General features: G+C 44.6%; 1 protein-coding gene across 2 annotated transcripts in view; it reads left to right on the forward strand.

The window, feature by feature from the left end:
- The first annotated feature begins 13,925 nt into the window (after positions 1 to 13,925).
- PHF3 (PHD finger protein 3) overlaps positions 13,926 to 23,662 on the forward strand; it is a 79,954-nt gene continuing 70,217 nt past the window's right edge. Inside the window, exon 1 of one of the 2 annotated variants that reach the window (XM_045010019.1) lies at positions 13,926 to 14,081. The gene's annotated coding sequence lies outside the window, so the exon portion shown is untranslated. The remainder of the gene's footprint in view (positions 14,082 to 23,662) is intronic. The other variant, XM_045010017.1, reaches the window with a different exon arrangement.

Raw genomic sequence — 23,662 nt, forward strand, 5'->3', positions numbered from 1 at the left:
TACTCGTTCATAAGCCGAATATTTTTGGTAAAAAAGCGACGCATCAAAGAGCGGGGGTCGGCTTATAAACGGGTCTACACTAAAATTTGATGATTTTTAAACTCTATGGAATCATTGAATTGAATAATACAGGGATCAGCAGCCTTTGCCACACGGCCTGCCAGGTGGGAAGCAGCCAGCACATCTCTCGGCCTGCACCGCTTCCCGCTGCTGCCATTGGTCTGGAGCGGCGAACCGCAGCTAGTGGGAGCTGAAATCAGCTGAAACTTCGGATGCAGCAGGTAAACTAGTCCCTGGTGGGCCGTGGGCCAAAGGTTGCCGATCCCTGATCTAATACATTGTGGTTTGTTTACTTGGAGCATCTGCAGGCACGGAACAGTGAACCATGGCCACAGGGAGCAGAGGGGCTCCATGCCTGCGAACGCTCCAAGTAAACAAAACATCATGACCCACCAATGGCTTACCCTGACGAGCCGGGAGCCAAAGTTTTCCAATCCCTGAAATATAGGGTCGGCTTATGAAAGGGGTCACAGTTTTTTGCTATTTTTACCTATCCATTTTCGGGGGGGGTCGGCTTATAAATGAAGGGGCTAATGAACGAGTATATATGGTAAGTGATTTTAACATGGCATTGTCAGGAAAGATGAGATCCTTTCAAGAACAAAGAAAGTATTACTGAGGTAGGAACCTGGTGGTCGTAGGGAAGGAGAGCCTGGGACTGGTTGGGAAAGAGGACTGGGAAGGCTGGAACTGGTTGGGCTATAAACTTTTAACCATCATTGCCTCATGATTACTGGTTAGTAAAGGGCCATTCCAGGACACAAGTGGATCAACAGGTCAGCTTGATAAGATCCACTTCAACAGACTGGGTCTCTTGTTAAATACCCATAAGTCAACGCTCACCCACATTCAGAGAATAGAGTTCATAGGGGTGGTGTTAGACTCAAGGCAAGCCAGAGCATTCCTACCTAGGTTACTATGGGGGAAAGGAACTGCGGTCAGACAAGGAGCTAAGCTGGGGCAGGGGGAAGACTGGGAAGCAGTAGGGATGAGCAGGGGATATGGAGACTGATCTGACTAGGAGCTGGGTTGTGAGGGGACAACAGAGACTGTCTGGGCAAAGAGACTAATGACAAGGGGCCCTGGAAGAGAGGTAATGGGGGGATGACTGGAGGTTGGAGTGGGAAGGGGAGAGACAGATCAAATGAGCATAAGGGAGCTGGGACTGGCTGTGCAAGGAGTCAATGTGGGTGGGGAACTGAGAGCGGGGGGAAAGTGGGTCTTGGAGGGAGAGCCCAGACTGGGAGACAAGGGCTGGTTGGGCAAGAATACTGGGACTGGTTTGAGAAGCTTGAGGAATGCACCCTGGGACTGGTTAGATGAGTACAGGAGCCAGTTGTGGGTAAGAGACAAGACTAGGAGAAGGATAGGTTGGAGGGGCCATGCTTGCAGGGATCAGGCAGAAATGATTTGTGACTGCTAGAGAACACCCCCTCCAGAACCTGAAATGGAACCCAAGCTTCCCGAGGGCTTATCTACACTGGCCCACTAAATCAGTACTGCTGCAATTGATGCAGCAGCATCTATTTAGTGGTTCTGGTAAAGCGCTCTCCTGGCAACATTAGTACTCACCTTTTGTCTCTTGGGGAGGTGAAGTCAGTGGGCGACGCTGTCCCGCTGACATAGCATGGAGTGGATACCTTGTTAGGTCGATGTAAGCTACGTTGCTCGGAGTGTGTGTGAGATTTTTTTCACGCCCCTGAGTGATGTAACTTACATTTACTTAAGCAGCAGTGTAGACCAGACCCGAGTTTCACCATTCCTCTGCTGTCAGGAACTATCTGTGAAACCCTTTGGCGAAGTATGGGTTTCATCCCCCTCTAATGCTGGTCCACACAGATGTGTAAGGCTACATTTTAGTCAGAGGTATTTTTAGTAAAAGTCACAGGCAGTAAACAAAAATTCATGGCCTATGACCTGTCACTGACTTTTATTAAAAATACCTGTGACTAAAACTTGGGGGTGGGGCGAGGCAGCCCAAGGCCCCTATGGATGCTGGGGAAGGGCAGTCTGGGTGCTGTGGGAGAGTGGATAGTGGTGCGTGTCCTGGGACCCCTGCTGGTGCTGGAAGGGACGTGGCGGCAGCAGCATGCAGCCTGGGCCCCCCACTGGTGCTGGGGTGGGGAGGCAGGGTCAGTAGGCTCCCTACCTGCCTCCGCACCTACCCCCAGCAGCAGAGTTTGAGTGTGGGAAGGGGCAGAGGGTTGGAGCATAGGACAGGGTGAGGTGGGATCTGGGCGGCACTTACCTGGCTGGGGGGCTCCCCGAAAGTGGCAACATCCCCCTTGTCCAGCTCCGTACAAGGTGGAGGTGTGGTCAGGCAGCTCTGCATGCTGCTTCCACCTGTAGGTACCACCCCCGAAGCAGTTCCTGGCCAATGGGAGCTGCAAAGCCAGCACTCTGGACGGAGGCAGCGTGCAGAGCTGCCTGGCCACACCTCTGCCTAGCTGTTGAGTGAGGGGAATGTCTCTGCTCCTGGGGAGCAGCCCAGAGCCCAACTCACCCCATCCCATGCCCCCATCCCATGCCCCAACCCCCTTCCCCCTCCCAAACTCTGCTGTTGGGGGTACAGTGGCCCGAGACTGCCCCTGAGCCAGGCGCACTGGCTGCTGCAGAAGTCACGGAGGTCATGGAAGTCACAGATTCCGTGACTTCCATGCAGGGCTGGCTCTAACTTTTTTACCACCCCAAGCCAAAAAAAAAAAAAAAGCGCCGCCCCACTGTAACACCCCCCCGAGTGCCGCGCAGCCCAAGCCCCCCGAGCGCCGCGCAGCTCAAGCCTCCCGCCCCGCGCTGCGCCGCCCAAGCACACCCCATCTCACTGCCCAGCCGAAACAAAAAACAAACAAAAAACCTCCAGGGCCGCCTGGCAGAACCAAAAAAAACCCCCAAACCCGAGCCCCGCCCCGCGCACGTGCTTGGTCGGCTGGTGCCTGGAGCCGGCCCTGCTTCCATGACCTCTGTGACAAACTCACAGCCTTGATGATGACAACCTACATTTACTCTGATAGCTCAATTGAACTGAGGTCTGGATGGTGGGTCTAAAGATTCCAATTCTGCTGGTGAACTAAGTGGATATCAATGTGATGCCACATGCTGCAATATCTGTTTAATCAGATATCTGTTTAATGCTATTGTTTTCCACTGGATGCATCTAATGCATAGCATGGACTTGCTCTGGGGATGAAGAGTGGTTTATAGGATAGGAGGCTGTTGTCTCTGAAGAGAGAGGATGCTCTCCTGGTTAATGTGGTTGAATGCTGCCCTAGAGAATTGGATTCGCTGCCACAGAGTTCCTATGTGATTGCAGGAAAGTTGCTTTAACCAAACATTTCACAGGTGGTCACCAGCTGTTTGTTCCTCATTTTCTAGGTGCCCAAATTGAGACTCTGGGATTGGCTCTGCAGAAATACTTAGCAATCAGAGCTGCAACTGAAGTCAATGAGAGTGGTTCTTTGAACATAGAAAATGCTATAGAATGCTAAGCACTCTGAAAAATCAGGTCTCAGGTGTCTCAAATTGGATGTCAAAAATTAGTGGACACTTCTGACATAAATCTCTGTGCCTCAGTTCCCTTTCTGTAAAATGGGGATAATACAAACCTTCACTTAATAGGGGTATTGTGAAGATAAAATAATTAATGTTGTAAAGCAGCGGTTCTCAAAGCCGGTCCACCGCTTCTTCAGGAAAAGCCCCTGGCGGGCCGGGCCAGTTTGTTTACCTGCCACATCCGCAGGTTTGGCCGATCGCAGCTCCCGCTGGCCGTGGTTCGTGGGCTCTCTCGGCCCGTGCTGTTTTCCGCAGCCCACATTGGCCTGGAGCGGGGAACCGCGGCCAGTGGGAGACGTGATCGGCCAAACCTGTGGACACGGCAGGTAAACAAACCAGCCCGCCAGGGTCTTTCCCTGAACAAGCGGCGGACCAGCTTTGAGAACCACTGTTGTAAAGCACGGAGATACTGTATTGATGAACACAGTAGAAAAGCTGATGAGGAAATAATTTGCATTCAGAGGAGAATATTAATAGTGTATTGTAAATAAAGCATAGGAGCCAATTACTGAACAAGAAGAAAATAAAATATTGAATAGCTGCTTATTAAGGGAGCACTGTTCATCTGGTGCACTGAATGAGGTAGGGAGCCTGTGGAAAAAAATACTGTGTGATCATATAAATAAAGAAAACTCAAAAAGTGGGTGAATTAAGATTGCACAAGCATTTTCTAACTTTTGAGCACTTCACCATAGTATTGTTCTTTTAACACAGTTTTTGTGTGTGCAATATAAACATAGATTAGGTTGTTTTAAATAGTTATTGAGTGACATTATTAACCTTTTGATTAGCAAAAGGAAGCATTTTAGAAGAGTGAAACTGTTGGAGGTGTCATTTAATATTTAAACAAGCACTTTCTGTGACTGACTGTTACATTTCTTTTAAAACCTAAAATATTCAATCAGATGGTAAGCTGTTTGGGGTAGGGCCAGGTCTCCAAATGTATTTGTAAGTGTTTAGTGCAATGAAATATGGATCCCCACTGGAGTTACTATTGTAATAAAATAATAATTAGTAATTATCATTTGCAAATTTTAAATCAAGTATTGAAATGATTTTTATGGGTTATGTTGTGGACTGAAGCTGTTTTGAGGCATTGCTTTAAAAGATCAGGTAAAGAGAGTTTTTAAAGTTATGCTTTAAATTTTTGATATAATGATTTGATTTTGTTAATTTCAAATTTATGATACAGGCAGATTAATCAAGCAGAGTTATCTTTTCCTTTTCAGGGATGCATGCATAACTACCACTAATGCTGATCGTTATTCATGTGTGCTGAGGGGAGAATGTACTGACAACCATTAAATTTTGGATAGCTCAATAATAGCAACACATTACTTATCAGTGGGAAATATCTTCATGAGGCAATGATGGTTAAAAGGTTATAGCCTGACAAGAAAAGATAAGGACAGCGCCAACAGATCAAATAACCTGCTGTAATTTCTGATGTGAAGTAGAACAGTTTCAAAATGTATCTGAAGAAAACCAGATACCATGATGCTCAGATACCACAGTGACGAGTAAGATATATCCAGATAGTTAGTACAAGCCTTTCAATCCATCTTCATTGTGCACTATCCTGGTCATTGTAACAAAGCTAAACAACAACTGTATGAAAAAAAAAAGCTATAGAAAATCAATAAAGGGACAGAGGGAAATTTTCCATTATTATGTGACCTTCCTTTAACACAGCTGTAGAACCATTCAGGACATGGATGACATAGTTAAAAATACATGACTTCCCAAAAAGGAAGTCAGAAAGCATACAGAAATGAACAATGCAATTTCTCCATTTCTAATTCTGCTGAAATGACATTACTGTATTGCAATTTTAATAGACATGGGAAAGATTTTGGTTTTAATGTCTTAATAGTCATTTATGTCAAACTAAGCACCATCCATTCCCCTCACCATTCACAGCGTGTGGTGTGCAGGGGAACCAATTCATGGAAAAACCTGCAGTGGAAAAAAAGTATAGAAAAAACAGATAAGACCAGGATGGTTAAGGAACTGTACTAAACAACTGACTTCTAGCACACTGAGGGAAAAAATGCAGCTTATTATCTGCAGGGAAAGTCTGCAGAAAATGAATGCTGAGGTAGCATTAATTCCTACTACATTCTCTGTGATTCCCATCTTGAGAGGGAGGTGGGGGATAGTAACCACTGGGGATGTCTACACAGCAATAAAATCCTGGGCTCTGAGACTCACAGCCATGAGTCTATTGACTCGGGCTCTCAGGGCTCATGCAATGGGGCTAAAAATAGATATTCCTGCTTAGGCTGGAGCCGGGGCTCTGAACCCCAGCGAGGTGGGTGGGTCTTAGAGCCTGAGCAGGAATGTCTACAGTGGTATTTTAAGCCTTGTAAGCCTGAGCCCCTTGATCCAAGCTCTAAGATTAGCTACCAGGGGTCTTTTTTTGCTGTGTAGTCAAACCCCTATCAGCATAGCAACTGGTCCATCATGAGGATTGAAAGAGACATTGGGGAGAAGAGACGGAAATCCCCATCTGCAGCTGGCCAAGATTTACAAGCTGGATCCCTGTGGATCCTTAGCCCTCTATTGCCTTTTTAGTCCTGCTCACACTATATCCTTGCCATGGACTGAAAGGAAGTTCTTGGCACAAAAGTACCTTTGCAGAAGTGGGCCCTAATTCCTGCCCCCTTCCTCTACATTTCACTCCTAGCTATTCTAATTGGCATGGTTCGGGGGAAAATAGGTCTTGTCAACAAATTTGACAATTAACTGTAACTAGGGAAATGTCATTGAGCAGGTCTGTTTCCAGTGGGGTCCCACAAGGATCAGTTCTTCGCCCTATGCTATTTAACATTTGTATCAATGAGCTGGAAGAAAACATAAAATCACTAAAAGTTTGCAGATGATTGCATACGAATTTGGGGCGTGGTAAATAAAGAGGATGGGTCACAGATTCAGAGCAATCTAGATTGCTTGGTAAACTGGGCACAACCAAACAATATGCATTACAATATGGCTAAACGTAAATATATACACATCTAGGAACAAATCATGTAGGCCATATGTAACTGTGCCTTTGTGGGTCACAACTGCGAGTATCAAATTCAGGACAAACTGATCAGAAATAGGGACGATAACCACCAGTTTTGCGGTGTATTTCCCCCACAAGATATACCAAACCAGCAACAAAAGTAAACTTCTGTTTCACCACACTGGCTAACAAGAAGTCAGAGAAGCAGTTTTCTGAGGCATTCCAGTCCTTGCATCACCACCAAGGACACTGGATTTAAAGATGAGTGGTTCTTTAAAACCCATGTCAATATATAATTCAGATTTTACCCAAAAATCATGCTGATGCCAATCTTTTAGTACAGGGGTAGGCAACCTATGGCACATGAAAGTGGCACACGAGCTGATTTTCAGTGGCACTCACATTGCCCGGGTCCTGGCCACCGGTCCGGGGGTGCTCTGCATTCTAATTTAGTTTTAAATGAAGCTTCTTAAACATTTTAAAAACCTTATTTACTTTACATACAACAATAGTTTAGTTATATATTATAGACTTATAGAAAGAGACCTTCTAAAAACGTTAAAATGTATTACTGGCACCCGAAACCTTGAATTGCAGTGAATAAATGAAGACTCGGCACAGCACTTCTGAAAGGTTGCCGACACGTTTTAGTATCTAAAATATAAAGGTTTATTTATAAAAAGAAAGAAAGGTGAGAGCTAAAATTAGTTAAAGAAATACATACAATAAATGCAAAGTTTTTGGTTCAGGCTTGTAGCAGTGATGGAATAAACTGCTGGCTTAAGTCAAGTCTCTGGCTGCTTCCAAATCATTGCAAGGTCCTCAGTCCATTGGTTAGAATGCTCCAATTAGTATAAGTTCATAGTCCAGAGGTTTGAGCAAGAAAGAGCCTGGAGCAGGACAGAGGCAAAATGGAGGTGTTTCCTGGGCCTTTTATAGCTTCTGCCATGTGGAGGAAAACTCATTGTTTCAAACAGAGCCCTCAGCATAGCTAGTGGAAAATCACAGGTGACAAGATGGGGTTTGGAATCACACGGGCAAGTTACATGTTCTTGCATAATTTTGCTGTCATTGCAGGAAATCATTACCTATACCCCAGACAGAACTTTAACAGGACAGTCCATTCAGTGTAGATGGGTGTTTCCCATGGTCCATTGTCAGTTTAGTGTTCCTTGATGAGCCACTTAATTTGAATAGTCCCTCCAAGATGTGCAGGCTAAATACCTTGTGGGCTTTACCTCAGTAGCAAACATTTAAAATCCGGGTATAGAGCCAATACTCATAACTTCAAATACAAAAACGATACATGTATACAAATAGCATAATCATATTCAGCAAACCATAACCTTCCATAGACATCTTATTTGACAACCTTTGTACAAGATTTGTTGCAAATATATAACAATGGTTGCAACAATGCTCTATAGGGTCATATTTTAATCAGATAACATCATACCATACTTACAGAACAGTGAACTCTATCCTGGGAAACAGTGACTCTGAAAAGGATTTGGGGGTCACAGCAGATAATCAGCTGACTATGAATTCCCAATGTGACACCATGCCCAAAAGATCCTCGGAGGTATAAACGGGGGAGTCTCAAGTAGGATTAGAGAGGTTATTTTACCTCTATATTTGGCACTAGCATGACCGCTGCTGCAATACTGTGTTCAGTTCTGGTGCCCATAATTCAAGGATGTTGATAAATTGGAGAGGTCTCAGAGAAGGGCCACGAGAATGATTAAAGGGTTAAAATGTTTTATACTAAATGATAAGACTCTAAGAAGGCAATCTATTTAGCTTACCAAAGAAAAGGTTAATGGGTCACTTGATTATAGTCTATAAGTACGTACACAGGGAACAAATATTTAATAATGGACTCCTCAATCTATTAGAAAAAGGTATAACATGATACAATGATCGGAAGGTTGGAGCTAGACACATTCAGACTGGAAATAAGAAATGTTTAATGGTGAGAGTAATTAACTGTTAGAAGAATTTACCAAAGGTCATGGTGGATTCTCCATCAGTGACAATTTTTAAATCAAGATTGGATGTTGTTCTAAAAGATAACGCATTATTTTGGGTAAGTTCTATGGTCTGTGCTATGCAGGAGGTCAGACTAAATGATCACAATCATCCCTTCTGGCCTTGGAATCTCTGAATTTGATTTTTTTTGTATGAGATTTTAAGTCTATCTGACGATGGTAACTGACAACCTTTGCTAAGGTGTTGGAGTTAGTACTGCATGACATTATTACTAAAAAATTTAGCTTAACAGAAAATCAATACTGCACATATTAAGTGGATCAAAACTGACAGATCTTAGTCATTCTAAATGGAATGATCCACCAAAAGTGATGTTTCTAGTGAGGTTCTGCCAGGGTGTGTTTTTTTTTGACCCAGTGCTATTAAACATCTTTATCAATAATTGGAAAGAATACTGTTATGATGGAATTTGGATGAAACCTCGTTGAAGTTGGGGGGCATGACACCTGCCCTTCATTCAGGATAAATGTCAGAAGCAGTTGAGCTCCTTCTTGGAGTAAGATAGCTTAAACAATAGAAGCCACCACACAAACCACAGGCCACATGCAAGGCTGGTCAAAAACTGAGCTATGTCGGTGTAGCAGTTTTGATGAAGGGGTTTGTGTGTGTGAGCAGAAACAGCCAAGAAACAGAAAAGGCAGCGAGCCCAGTAGACTTCCCTCCTGAGTCATTTCTCTGGCCTGGACTACACTATGATTTTAGGTCGAATTTAGCAGCGTTACCTTGATTTAACCCTGCACCCGTCCACACGACGAAGCCCTTTTTTCGACTTAAAGGGCTCTTAAAATCGATTTCTTTACTCCACCCCCGATGAGGGGATTAGCACTGAAATCGGCCTTGCCGGGTCGAATTTGGGGTAGTGTGGACGCAATTTGACGGTATTGGCCTCCGGGAGCTATCCCAGAGTGCTCCATTGTGACCGCTCTGGACAGCGCTCTCAACTCAGATTCACTGGCCAGGTAGACAGGAAGAGTCCTGCGAACTTTTGAATTTCATTTCCTGTTTGGCCAGCGTGGCGATCTGATCAGCACAGGTGACCATGGAGTCCCAGAATCGCAAAAGAACTCCAGCAAGGACCGAACGGGAGATATGAGATCTGATCGCTGTATGGGGAGATGAATCCATGCTAGCTGAACTCCATTCCAGTAAACGAAATGCCAAAACATTTGAAAAAATCTCAAAGGGCATGAAGGACAGAGGCTATAACAGGGACTAGCAGCAGTGCCGCATGAAAATTAAGGAGCTCAGGCAAGCCTACCAAAAAAACAGAGAGGCAAATGTCCGCTCCAGGTCACAGCCCCAAACATGCCGCTTCTATGATGAGCTGCATGCCATTCTGGGGGGTGCAACCACAACTACACCAACCCTGTGCTTTGACTCCATCAATGGAGCAGAATGCAACACGGAAGTGGGTTTTGGGGATGAGGAAGATGATGAGGAGGAGGTTGAAGGTACCTCACAGCAAGGAAGCGGAGAAACCGGTTTCCCCAACAGCCAGGACCTGTTTCTCACTGTGGACCTGGAACCAGACCCCCAAACCCACCCAAGGTGAGCTCCCAGACCCTGAAGGCGGAGAAGGAACCTCTGGTGAGTGTACCTTTGTAAATATTATACATGGTTTAAAAGCAAGCATGTTTAATGATTAATTTGCCCTGGCATTCGCGGCCAGTACAGCTGCTGGAAAAGTCTGTTAACGTGTGTGGGGATGGAGTGGAAATCCTCCAGGGACATCTCCATAAAGCTCTCCTGGATGTACTCCCAAAGCCTTTGCAAAAGGTTTTTGGGAAGGGCAGCCTTATTCTGTCCTCCATGGTAGGACACTTTACCATGCTAGGCCAGTAGCATGTAGTCGGGAATCATTGCAGAACAAAGAATTGCAGTGTATAGTCCCGGTGTTTGCTGGCATTCAAACATCATCTGTTCTTTATGTGTTATCCTCAGGAGAGTGATATCATTCATGGTCACCTGGTTGAAATAGGATGGTTTTATTAAGCAGACATTCAGAAGTGCCCGTTCCTGCTGGGCTGTTTGCCTGTGACTGAACAGAAATGTTCCCCATTGTTAGCCACGCAGTGAGGAGGGGAGGGGAGGGAAGGGGAGGAGAGGGTGAAGCCATCATCCCAGAGAATTGGGTGTGTGTTGGGGGGTTAGTTGGGTTTGTGCTACACGTTAACCCGGAAACCGCAGCCCCTCCTTTTAAATGGCCAACCCATTTTAAATGGCCAACCCAACAGCTGCTTGGTATGGGAAACGAGGGCACTGCTATTTAAAACCATTCCCACATGTTATGAAGCTTAAAGAATGCCAAAAAACTGTGGCTTACCATGGCTGCCTGCAAGCCGAATTCTGTTGCCCGGCCCTGTGTGAGTGATCTCTGACACCAAACCGGCATACCCTCAAATAAGAGGCAAAATACGACCTTGTAACAAAAGCACATGTGCTATGTAATGTTAACAGCAAGGTTTACCGTGAGAGTGTACCCACTGTTCTATAAAATGTGTCTTTTTAACTACCACTCTCCCTTTTTTTCCCTCCACCAGCTGCATATGTTTCTCCTTCCCAGAGGCTAGCAAATATTAGAAGGCAAAAAAATGCACTCGGGATGAAATGTTCTCTGGGCTCATGCTGTCCTCTCACACTGACAGAGCACAGCATAATGAGTGGAGGGAGACAATGTCAGAATGCAGGAAAGCACAATATGAACGTGAGGAGAGGTGGCGGGCTGAAGATGATCGGTGGCGTCAGCTTGCTGACAGAAGGCAAGAGTCAATGCTCAGGCTGCTGGAGCATCAAACTCATATGCTCCAGCATATGGTTGAGCTGCAGGAAAGGCAGCAGGAGCACAGACTGCCGCTACAGGCCCTGTGTAGCCAACAGCTCTCCTCCCCAAATTCCATAGCCTCCTCTCCCAGATGCCCAAGAATGCGGTGGAGCAGCCTCCGGCCACCCAGCCACTCCACCCCAGAGGATTGCCCAAGCAACAGAAGGCTGGCATTCAAAAAGTTTTAAAGTGCAGTGTGGCCTTGTCCTTCTCTCCTCTCCCCACCCCTCCCGGGCTACCTTGGCAGTTATCCCTCTATTTGTGTGATGAATTAATAAAGAATGCATGAATGTGAAGGAACAATTACTTTATTGGCTCTGCAAGCGGTGATCGAAGGGGGAGAGGAGGGTGGTTAGCTTACAGGGAAGTAGAGTGAACCAAGGGTGGTGGTGGTGGAGAGGGTTCATCAAGGAGAAACAAACAGAACTTTCACACTATAGCCTGGCCAGTCATTAAACTGGTTTTCAAAGCTTCTCTGATGCGCAGCGCAGCACGCTCTCCTGTACTCTGCTAACTGCCCTGGTATCTGGCTGCACGTAATCAGCGGCCAGGCGATTTGCCTCAACCTCCCACCCCACCATAAACATCTTCCCCTTACTCTCACAGATATTGTGGAGTGCACAGCAAGCAGTAATAACAATGGGAATACTGGTTTCACTGAGGTCTATCTGAGTCAGTAAACTGCACCAGCGTGCTTTTAAATGTCCAAATGCACATTCTACCACCATTCTGCACTTGCTCAGCCTATAGTTGAACAGCTCCTGACTACTGTCCAGGCTGCCTGTGTATGGCTTCAAGAGCCATGGCATTAAGAGGTAGGCTGGGTCCCCAAGGAAAACTATAGGCATTTCAACACCCCCAATGGTTATTTTCTGGTCTGGGAAGAAAGTCCCCTTCTGCAGCTTTTGAAATAGACCAGAGTTCCTGAAGATGTAAGTGTCATGGCAGGATTATTCTTTGGCAGGTAATTTGAATGCCAGTTAGTTATTTATAAAAGCTTTTCAGATTCATCTTCAACTGTTTAAAATCTCTTGTATTAAATATGAATCTGTTTACCAAGTCACTGTGTAGTGCTTCTCTTTTTGACAGTGTCTGGCAGCTGAATAATACCTAAATTAATGCTTTAAAGAGGCCCTCAGTTTACCAAATCACTGTGTAGTGCTTCTCTTTTTGACAGTGTCTGGCAGCTGAATAATACCTAAATTAATGCTTTAAAGAGGCCCTCAGTTTGACTGCATAACGCTGTCTGGGTTCTAGTAAAACATGCATCCTTCTACACAAGAGAAACTTGCACAAGTGTAATTATCTGTGTCAGTCCCTGCTAGTCATGTGGCACTGTATAACCTGGCCCAGTACCACTCCATACATACACCAGTCTGCCCTGAGGAGATTCAATCGCTAAGTTCTACATACTTTCCTTCCAAGCCATCTGGCTCAGGTAGAGATCAGTCAGTTTCTTGCTCTGGGTCTATAGGGCACACAAACTGGCTCAGTCCTCTTGTTTTAGCCCTTCTGTAGGATGCTATTGCAGTAGGAAGAAATCTGTGTCACTGAGACCTCCTGTGCCTCCCAGCGGCTTGCATGCATGATGCAGAGCTCCACCTAGGCTGTTTTGGGTGGCTAGTTTAACCCCTTTGGAGCTAACATGGCAGGAAAGCAGAAGACATAGGCTTAGCAAGGGACTTTCTTAACCACAGTTACTTTACCGTTAAAACACTCAAACGTTCAAAGTTCTTTGCAAACAAAAGGCTGAAGCTAGACCCGCCCCGAGACGGACTTTGCACCTGTTGTGACTGATCAGGGTATCCAAGATGGGAAGGGTCGCCACAGTGCTCCTCGCAGGCGCGATCACCGACCCGGGCTGAGCTACCCTCTCCCCCAGTTCTCACGCAGGGTCTCAGCGCGGCGGGCTCCGGGCCTCCCCAGTAGTATCGTCCCCTCTTCCCTGCGGGACTCTGCGCGGAAAGCCCGCGGCTCCACGGGGAGGGCCCGGGGCTCAGTGCTTCAGCGCCAACGGCCCGCCAGTGCCCTCGGGGAGAATCAGCAGCGGCCGAGCCCCTTGCCCGGCCAGGGCAGCCCGGCCCCACTGCTCAGGCGGCGCCGGGAGGCGAGGCGGGGCGGGGCGCGCGGCGGGAGCTGGGCGCCGCTGACCCGCCCAGGGGGAGCCGGAAGGTAACGTGCCGCCGGGGCCGCAGCGAAGCGGGCGCCGAGACAGGTCAGCTCGGCGGCTCTACCCTCCCGCGGGGCCCGACGCGTCCCTTCGGCGCTCGGCGCTTGAGGCTGTTACGCATGCGCCTCGTACGCGCCTCTAGTAAACACAGCGGTCACGTGAGCTGGCCTGCGCGGCTCCGCTCGCCTCGCGCACGCGGCGGGGCGGGGGGCGCGTACACGGGCACGCGGCTGTCGGCAGCGAGCGCCAGGCCGAGCGGGAGGGACCACCTGAGGCAAGGGTCGGGCGGGGGGTGGGCCCCTGAGCGCACCCCCAACAGGGAGCGAGCCGCGCGCGCGCGCGCCGCCACCGCCTCCTACCGCGCGGCCGCCGCCGTCCTCCTCCCGGACCTGGGCCGCGGGGCAGCGCTGGGCGGCGGAGCAAGGGTGAGTTACCATCGCCGGGCCACAGGGGCGAAGGGCGGCCGCGTCGGGCCCCTCCGCCGTCGCCTTCCGGGCCGCCTGGGCCCGAAGCAGCGGCGCGGCCCTGTGCAGGGGCCTCTGCGTTGGCTGCCATGGGGCCTCCATCCGCTCCGGCGTGAGGCCTCCTCACCGCCACCACGCTGGCGCTGGCCGGGGGGAGCCCGGGGCCGCTGGGCACCGAGCTAGAGTCGCCTCCAGCCCTTTCTCGGGGGCGGCCCCGGGATGTGCTGCCCGCCCCGCACCAAGCTGGAGCCGGCCCTGGCTACCCCCCCGCCTCGGCCTTCTCCTGCCCTGTGGTTCTCCTACCTCCCCCGGGCCTTCTCCTGCCCTGTGGTTCTACCTTCCCCTCCCTCCCCCCGCCCGCCTCGGCCTTCTCCTGCCCCGTGTTTCTCCTACCTCCCCTCCCCCCCGGGGGGCCTTCTCCTGCCCTGTGGTTCTCCAATCTCTCCCCCCTCCGCCCCAGTCCTCCTTCTGCACTGGGACTGCTGCTCTTCCCCCCCACACCTCCCCTGGGGCCTTCTCCTGCCTTGTGGTCCTCGCCCCCTGTCCCAGGCCTGCTGCCTTCCCCCCTCCAGGCCTTCCCCTGCCCTGGGCCTGCTGCCTTTCTCCCTCCCCTGCCACTGACCTGTGCCTGCTACTCTGCCTCACATCCATCCTCTGAGGCCTACTACACACACTGCCCCTGGGGCCTGTTACTCACCTGGGACTCTGTCCTTCCCTCACTCCTTGCCCCCATGTCCTACACTCTTATCCCTATGCCCCTCCCCCTGATGCTGACCTGGGCCTACTATACACTCCTCCGTGCTACTGACTTGGGCCTGCTAGACCCAGTCCTACATCTATTGCTGTACTTCCCTCTCCCAATACACACACACTGCACCAGCACCCATTACCGTACGTCCCCAGTACACACCATGCTGCCAGTCTGGACCCTGCTAGATCCTTCCGCAGGACCAATTGCTGTACCTCCCACTCCTCCATACACACACCACCCATACTGATCTGAGCCCCTTCTCTAGCACCTGCCTCTACACCACTGCTGACCGAAACCCTGCTGCAGTTATCTCTTGCCCCATACATTCCTGTTCCCATCAATCCCAGATGAGTGATGATTGGACCTTCTGCAGCTCCTCTCACTCCCCACAGTGCCTGCTCAACCATCCTTTGCTATTCCCCCCCCCCCCCCCAAAAAAAAAAGACAACCTCCAGTGACTCAGACCCTGCTATTTGCCCCCTGACCTCCACTGATTTATTTCTCCCCACCATGCTCCTAAGCCTGGCATCAGAACAGACAAAAATCTCTGCATTAAGCATCTTTCTACAGTACTTCTTCTGGGGCTTACAAGTAAAAGAGAGAAGGGAAAATAACCCACCTTTCCTGCCCAGATGAACAGAGTTTGTCAAAATGTCATACACATTATGCATTATGGTAGCCATTCCCAAATTAGCATATATACCATGTGACCCTTCCTCACTGTCTGTATTCTGAAAGATGCCTCAGACCATGGAGTGAGGTATTTGGAAATGGAGTTGCTCTGTTTATGGGTAACTCTCATGAAGTGTTCTGCAGAATGAAAGCTGTAGAGGGTCAGCACATAATGCAATATTTATACAGAATAGAGTATTCAAAGTTTAATTCTTGTACCTGCTTTCATATATTTTATAAATAGATTATTTGATTTCTGGATGCTACAGTTTTTCTCCGTCTTTTCGTGGCTTTTAAAAATTAATACAAATTCACTGAAACTAATAAATATTTTTTGTGCAAGTGTAAGTATTACAATAGACTTTAAGGAGGGTAAATAAATGTGTAACTCCTCCCAATTAAAATAGTAGATTTGCACTTGAATTGGTTTAATAAATGTATTAAACATACTAATACAATTATATTATGTAGTTAAGCATTTTATATATAGGATCATTTTAAAATGTTGGGTTTTATATTACTTGGAATAATTATTAAACTGTCCAATAAATGGGTGAGGATGTTATGTTTTACATTTACCCGTAATAGTATTCCCACAGCCATGTATGCCATCTCTCAGCCATCCTTTTCTTGAGAAGCTGTAACTCTATTTTCTGTACAAATTACTTTAGATACATTCTAAATCTGGTTCAAAACCTGCTCTATTTCTTAGCAATCATTACCATTTAGATTTGGAAAAAAAACCTGGCTGACTTCACCTATATGAGCTGCGATATATTGCCCAGTCAATTAACCTTGCAACTGCTTGTCACCTCTAGAAGTTAACAGGTGTAACATATCAGTACATGTAGGATATTGGATGGATTTAACACAGCACAGTCACTCGCAGGACTGTAACTTGTTGAATTACTGTCTCAAAATAATCTTAATTGAGAACTTCTGTTTCAAGATCTTTAGTTATAGCCTAGATCTATTATATCCATTACATTCCCTTCATTTCCTAATCATTAATTTAAATTGGCATTGGCTTCAGCACATAGACTGAAACTGACTTAGACTGTAAATAAAGGGTAAACTGTGGAACAGTCCAGTTTGGTGCCATATGGAATTATTTTAGCCCTGCTTTTAGTTTAAATATGTGAAGAAATGGAAACTAATACAAATATTCAGTTTACAAACTATACTTAATCAAGGTGTGGCACACACCAGTAAGGAAAGGAATATGTGCAGGAGATACAAAACATGTATTAACATGCATTTGTGTATTTGGGAAAATTGATCTTATGCATATGGGAAAGTTTTGGAAATCAGTAAGGTCATAAAACATTGTGTTGCAATGCAAAGCAGTTTGGATATGAGCTTACATGGTGATCTGATCACAAAACTAATAAAAAAAAATAGATGAAATATAAAAGAGGCATTGGATAATACCCCTGTTTGTATTGCACTAGAGAAACATCATCATACAGGGGAACTTACGTAGGAGCTTTTGAAAATTCCAGTAGGCTGCATCTTCAGGTGCCTAAATATTTTTAAAAATCTGGCTCTAAGTGTAGTTCAGAGCAACTCTTTATCAGAATGGTGTTGATAAGTTTAAAGGAATTTCTGAACAAAATTATTATGGGGCTGGATGGATTGACCTATTAACACTAAAAGAAATATATAGTTTGACATGTTATGACTAATACTTAGCATTTACAGCATGTACAAATTTTAAATGCTTTATAACAAGTTTTTGACAATCTGGGTGTAAAAACCCAAGGAGAATAGCTATTTAGTATGGTTAAGGCATATAATGAGTAATATGATAAAAATTAATATAGAAAACTTGAAAATGGATGTAGTTGTACCTCTTCTTGCTGCAAAAAAAAGGGAAAGTCATATTTTGTTGAGTAGGGAATGGGTGGTAGCAGGGGCTAATCTGTTCAAGGTAGAACATTGCTGGTGGGATCTTGTAAGTGGTTGTGAAAGGTTTCACTTTTGTGAGTACAGTCTTTCTCCTTTCTTTCTTCCTCTCCAGCTCCTTGCCATTTTAAAAAACATTATATCTCCCTGCTGACTGAGACCTTTACCTAGTTCTGGTTTATTAACATAATTATCTTGGATCATGCGTACTGGATCTCTTTGTTAGAGAAATACCCTAAAATACTGCTTAGGTGCTTCCTTTGAAGTACTGAGGAAGCTAGTGCTAAGGGGTCTGCTGTCCATCAGTGATGAAAGGCTGGATGTTCAAGGTGGTCATATAAAGAATTCTACCCACTTTAATTAGTTTTAATTGACTTAATTATGGAGTCATAGAGTTTAAGGTCAGAAGGGACACACATCACCTAGTCTGATCTCCTGTATATCACAGGCCACCAACACCATCCAGCCCCACATACTAAACCCAGCACCCAACAACCAAAATTAAACCTAAGTATAGCGGCCCACAGAAGACTAGACTATTACGTGCCACAGGGAGAACAGGCAGGATTAAGGTGCACCAATGCCCAGGGTCCCTGCAATGACATGGCAATGAGTAAGTGAGAGATACCAGGTAATCCCGGCAAGTGACCTGCACAAGAAGGCAAAACCCCTCCAAGATCACATCCAATGTAACCTGGGGGGTTTTCGTGGGGGGAAATTCCTTCCTGACTCAACATGTGAACAGTTAGACCCTGAGCAGGTGAGCAAGAACCAGCCAGCGAGTACTTGATAAAGAATGCTTGGTGCCCACCTTAGAGCACTGGTCCACCCTATACAGTGCCCTAGCTCCAGCTGTGACCACCCCTGATGCTTCAGAGGAAGGAGACAAAACAAAATCAGAATAAAACGGGGGGGATAGATCCATGACCCCTGCAGGTGGACGGCTGAAGCATGAGCATTTTAGGAACATAAAACTGGAACACAGACTGGATAGCCCTCGGAGCTGCTGAGCACTGCCCCTTTCCGTTACAAGCAACTGTGTCATACAATGGCACTCATAAATTTGTCCAGTTCTTTCTTAAAACTAATTAAATTGTTTGCCCCCAAAATGTCTGTTGGGAAGCTGTTCCTGAACCTCTGACTTGTCAGGCTGTTGACATTTCAACAGCTCTATCATTAGCAGATGCTTCTGGTAGACTGATTTATAAAGAACTTCAAGGTAGGGGGAAGAAAGAGAAGAGCAGGTTAGGAGAGTCAGAAAACAATGTGATGAAGAGTAAAGTCCAGTAATACTGGATGCTAAAATAAGGCTAATTTCCCAAAGCTAAAAACAATTGAGTCAGATCAGCATGTAAGAATTTAATTAGAAAAAATGTGAATGGTCATTGGGAATAATTTAAGAACACCTCACTAGATGTCCAAAAGCCACAATTGAAGAAGAAGGTGCACGGGTTACAAAACTGATCTGGTTTAGAGGGAAAGTGAAGGCAGCTGTAAAATAATAATATATAACAAATAGAAGAAAGGAGAAGTTGATGGTAATGAATATAAATCAGGTGGTAGGAGTTGTAGAAAATTGATAAGTGAAGCAAAGGAACACCGAGAAGTCTATGGTCAGCAGAATTAAGGACAATAAGGAGTTTCCAAAATATATTAGGAACGCAAAGAATTCTAACAATGATATCGGTCCAGTACTAGATGGAAATGGTAAAATTATAATGATGCAGAAAAGGCAGAAGTGTTCAATAAATATTTCAGTTCTGTATTGGGGGGTGGGAGTGGAACAGAAGCTATAGTCTTATCATATGGTGATACTCTTTCCATTCCACTGGTATCTCTGGAGGATGCTAAACGGAAGTTAGCGATTTTAAAATCAGCAGGTCAAGATAATTTGCATCTAATAGTTTTTAAATATCTTGCTGAGGCACGTATTGGACCATTAATGTTGATTTTCAATAAGTCTTGGAGCATTGAGGAAGTTCGGGAGACTGGAAGAAAGCTAATGTGCCAGTTTTTAATGGGATGACCCAGGTACTTACAGGCCTGTCAGCCTGACACCAATCCCAGGCAAGATAATGGAGTGGCTGATACAGGACTTACATAGAGAATTAAAGGACGATAATGTAATTAATGGAAATCAACATGGTTTATTTGAAATAGAGCCTGTCAAACTACTTGATATCTTTTTATGTTGAGATTTCAAGTTTGGTTGATAAAAGCAGGGCTTTGGAGTGGAGCCCGGAGCTGTAGCGCGGAGCAGCTCCGGAGCAGTGTAGCTGCAGGTTTTTGCCTGGAGCTGGAGTGGAGCCACAGCACAGCTCCAAAGCCCTGGCTAAAAGTAATAATCTTGATGTAATTTACTTAGACTTCAGTAAGGTATTTTACTTGGTACTGCATGACATTTTGATTAAAAAACATGGAATAATATGAAATGAACATGACATGCATTAAAGGGCTGGCTAACTGATATGTATCTAACTGTAAATGGGGAATTGTCATGGAGTGGGTGTGTTTCCAGTGGGTTTCTGCAGGAAGTGGTTTTTGGCCCTATACTGTTTAATATCTTTATCAATAACCTGGAAGAAAACATAAAATAGTTACTGATAAAGTTTGCAGATGACACACAAAATGGGGATGTGGTAAATAATGAAGAGGACGGTCATTAATTCAGAGTGATCTGGATTGCTTGGTAATACGGGCACAAGCAAACAATATGTGTTTTAATATGGCTAAATATATACATATATAGGCAATACTTACAGGATGGGGAAGCATCTATCCTGGGAAGCAGTGACTGTGAAAAGGATTTTGGTGGTGTGTTGGACAGTCAGCCTAACATGAGCTCCTAGTGTGATGCTATGGCCCGAAGAGCTAATGTGATCCTGGGATGAATAAATGGGAATCTTGAGTAAGAAGAGAGGTCATTTTACCTCTGTATTTGGCACTGGTGTAACTGCTGCTGGAATACCGTGTCCAGTTCTGGTGCCCATAATTCAAGAAGGATGTTGATAAATTGGAGAGGGTTCAGTGAAGAGCCATGAGACCGATTAAAGGGTTAAAAACATGCCTTACACTGATGCAAGGAGCTCACTATATTTAGCTTACCAAAGAGAAGGTTAAGGGGTGACATGATTATAGTCTTTAAATACGTACACAGGGAACAAATATTTAATAATGGGCTCTTCAGTCTACCACAGAAAGGAATTAACGCAATCCAGTGGCTGTAAGTAGAAGCTAGACAAATTCAGACTGGCATACGTTCTTATTGGTGAGAACAGTTAACTGTTGGAACAATTTACCAAGGGTCATGATATGCTGTAGGAATTATTTTGGGAAAGTTCTGTGGTCTTTATTGTACAGGACTTCAGACTATATGATTACAGTTGTCCATTCTGGTCTTGGGATCTATAAATGAAGGTAAGGGACTGAGTGCTGGGCAAACTTCTCCCATAAAGTGCGCCCAATGTGCCTTAGATCTGACCTACAACTATACTAGTATTGATGGTAATCTTTTGAGTAGAGACTACTATTAGGCACATTTTTTGATGGCTTTGTGATTGGAATAAAATTGAACAGCTGGAAAGAGACCACATTCAGCCATGTTTCCATCTAGCTTTGTATTATTTTTTTTTTTAAAGGACACTGCCAAGATAAATGTTATAACTTTAAAACTGTTTTCCTGTAGTTTATGTAGGAATTCAGATGCTTAACATAAATTGGTGGTCATACCAAATATTTTTTTCTCTGTGATGTGTATTAGTTGCTCTTGATTATTGGACTTGAGGCAGAGTGGTCCAGTGGATAAGGCACATTGGCCTTGGAGTCATGAGACCTGAGTGCTGCTATTCATTCTGACACTAACATGCTTTGTGACCTCAAGCAAGTCACTTCGCATCTCTATACCTCTGTTCCCCATCAAACATTTTGTTTCTCGTCTGTTTAGATTGTAAACACTGTGGGGGCAGTCCAGTGCCTGGTACAATTAGGCTTTCTCTCAGTTTGGGCCTCGGAGCACTACTGTAATACAAATAATAGCTTCTAGCATTAAAATACAAACCCACAATAACTTGAATCAAAGGAGTGTCAACCCCATATTATCTTTTTGTTTGCTTTGATTATAAAAGGACAGGTGGTTTTAAAACTTACTTATTTCTACTGAGTGTCTCCTCTCTGAAATGAAATTCATTGGTGGATGTGATGTAACCAAGGTCTCCCAGGTTATCATCAATCTGTGGTGACTCTGGACATTTATAATCCTGGGGGTGGGGTGTGGGGGAAGGTAAGCTAAATTTAATACGATGAATACTCCTTTCACTTGGGTTATTTAAGGTACAGTATGCAGCATAAGATTAAAAAAGGATTTTTCTGTTTGAATGTAGTTAATTTCATACCAGCTACGATGGAGCCTTCTTTTGCCTCCCAGTCTGATATTTTATCATAGTAGGGCTATATACCATTTGATAACATTTTCTGGCCTTTATTGTGGAGTCTGCATATAGGGTCCAACTCGTTTCCCATGATTGTGTACAGACGTTTTTTAAAACTGTGGTCATTGACCAGTCTCAAAGCCAACAAAGCCCTTGTTGAAGAGGCTGCATTGCTTAGTGTATGAGACTTAGGCCCTGGTGCCGCAGATGACTACATATGGGCAAATGGATCTACCCCATTCAGTGGCTGGGCCTTAGTACAATCATATACTCTACACAAAATATGCACACTTGTTCCAGGGGACCTCATTAACACTATGCAGAAAAATATTTAAAAATAATGGAACTAATTATATCTTATCCTTAATACATTAGGAGTCCACAGCAGCAGAAGACTTAGTTGATTAGCTCAGCTAATACCATTGTCAACATTTAGCATTATAATTAGCAGTTACGTAAGGAACATTTTAAACCTCTGTAAATTTTGCTTTTTCCTTCAGTTTAGGTTCTGCCAGTTTCCATTATTCATAGCCTGAGTTAAATTTGTTATACTTTACATTTAAAAAAAGTGAACTTGATTCTCTGTCTTCATCTGAGACCACTTGACTTAAAAGTTTGATTGTATGAAACTTGGCTAATATAAATTTAGGAATATAAAATGAGTGTTGTGAACAAATATATGCAGAGCAGTAGAAGGTTTAAAAAATGTTTTAAGAAAGGTAAATTATAGTTAACATCAACTAAGAAAAATATGAAACCTGATTTACATAATAAGCTAACAGTAAGTGGAGGTAGACTCTTTAAAAAAACAAAAAACAAAAAAACTTGCACTTAAAGAAAAAGGCAACTAAATAATACATTAAAGTTAAATGTATCCAAATGTATGTATCCAGAATATGTAAACAGAAAGTATAATTAAAGACAGTCGTGTAATTTGAGGGGGACTGTTCTAATCTATAACGTTCCTTGCAGACAAATACACTTAAGAAGAGTTTGTGTGGACACCACCTTTCTCCTATATTATGCTTTTTTTAAGCTTGCTTGAAGGAGGAGAAATTCCTTTATCTTGGAAATCATAATCATTATGGACTATTTTTAATGTAATTCTGGATGGATGCTGTGCAGTATGAATCTCTGCCACACTGAATAATACCATAACATTATTTTAATCAAGCACTCTTTGGGATACAGAGACCTCAATTACGCTTATTTTGTGGCAGAAAAAAATGAATTTTACAAGCTGGAAATAGGGAAAATGGGAAAGGACAGGTTAAAGCAATGAGACAGAGAGAACCTAGACAGATTTTAAGTTAGCTGAAACTGTGGAAGATTGACAAGTTCCTACAATAAATATTTGTGATGTGGACCTGGAAATAATTTTTTTTCCCTAAAATTAACCTAGAAATTAAGATTAAAAATTAAAAACAAAAAAACAGTGATGTTCAAAGCAGCCATTAACCCCTAGGGGCAGAAAATTGCCTTGTTTAGAACAGAAGTTTAACTCCTAATTTTGCTAATGCATGGAATGTACTCTCATTGGAACGATGTTAAAAGTAAAACAAAATACTTCCTCAAAATTCATATTCCTTAGGTGCTGTTTGCAAGGTAACTTATCTGCAGTAGATGTTTCTATATAATATTTGTACAGTATGGACTATAGATTCTGAAGGACACTGGCAATGAGATATACAGGTATGACATTTGAATCCATATGCCATAGCAGCAGAAATATTTCATACAATGCTGTATAAATTATTGCAGAACAGTTCAAAACTTCTATTACTGGA

Source organism: Mauremys mutica, chromosome 3, assembly GCF_020497125.1.
Source record: "Mauremys mutica isolate MM-2020 ecotype Southern chromosome 3, ASM2049712v1, whole genome shotgun sequence".
NCBI classification, from domain to species: domain Eukaryota; kingdom Metazoa; phylum Chordata; order Testudines; family Geoemydidae; genus Mauremys; species Mauremys mutica.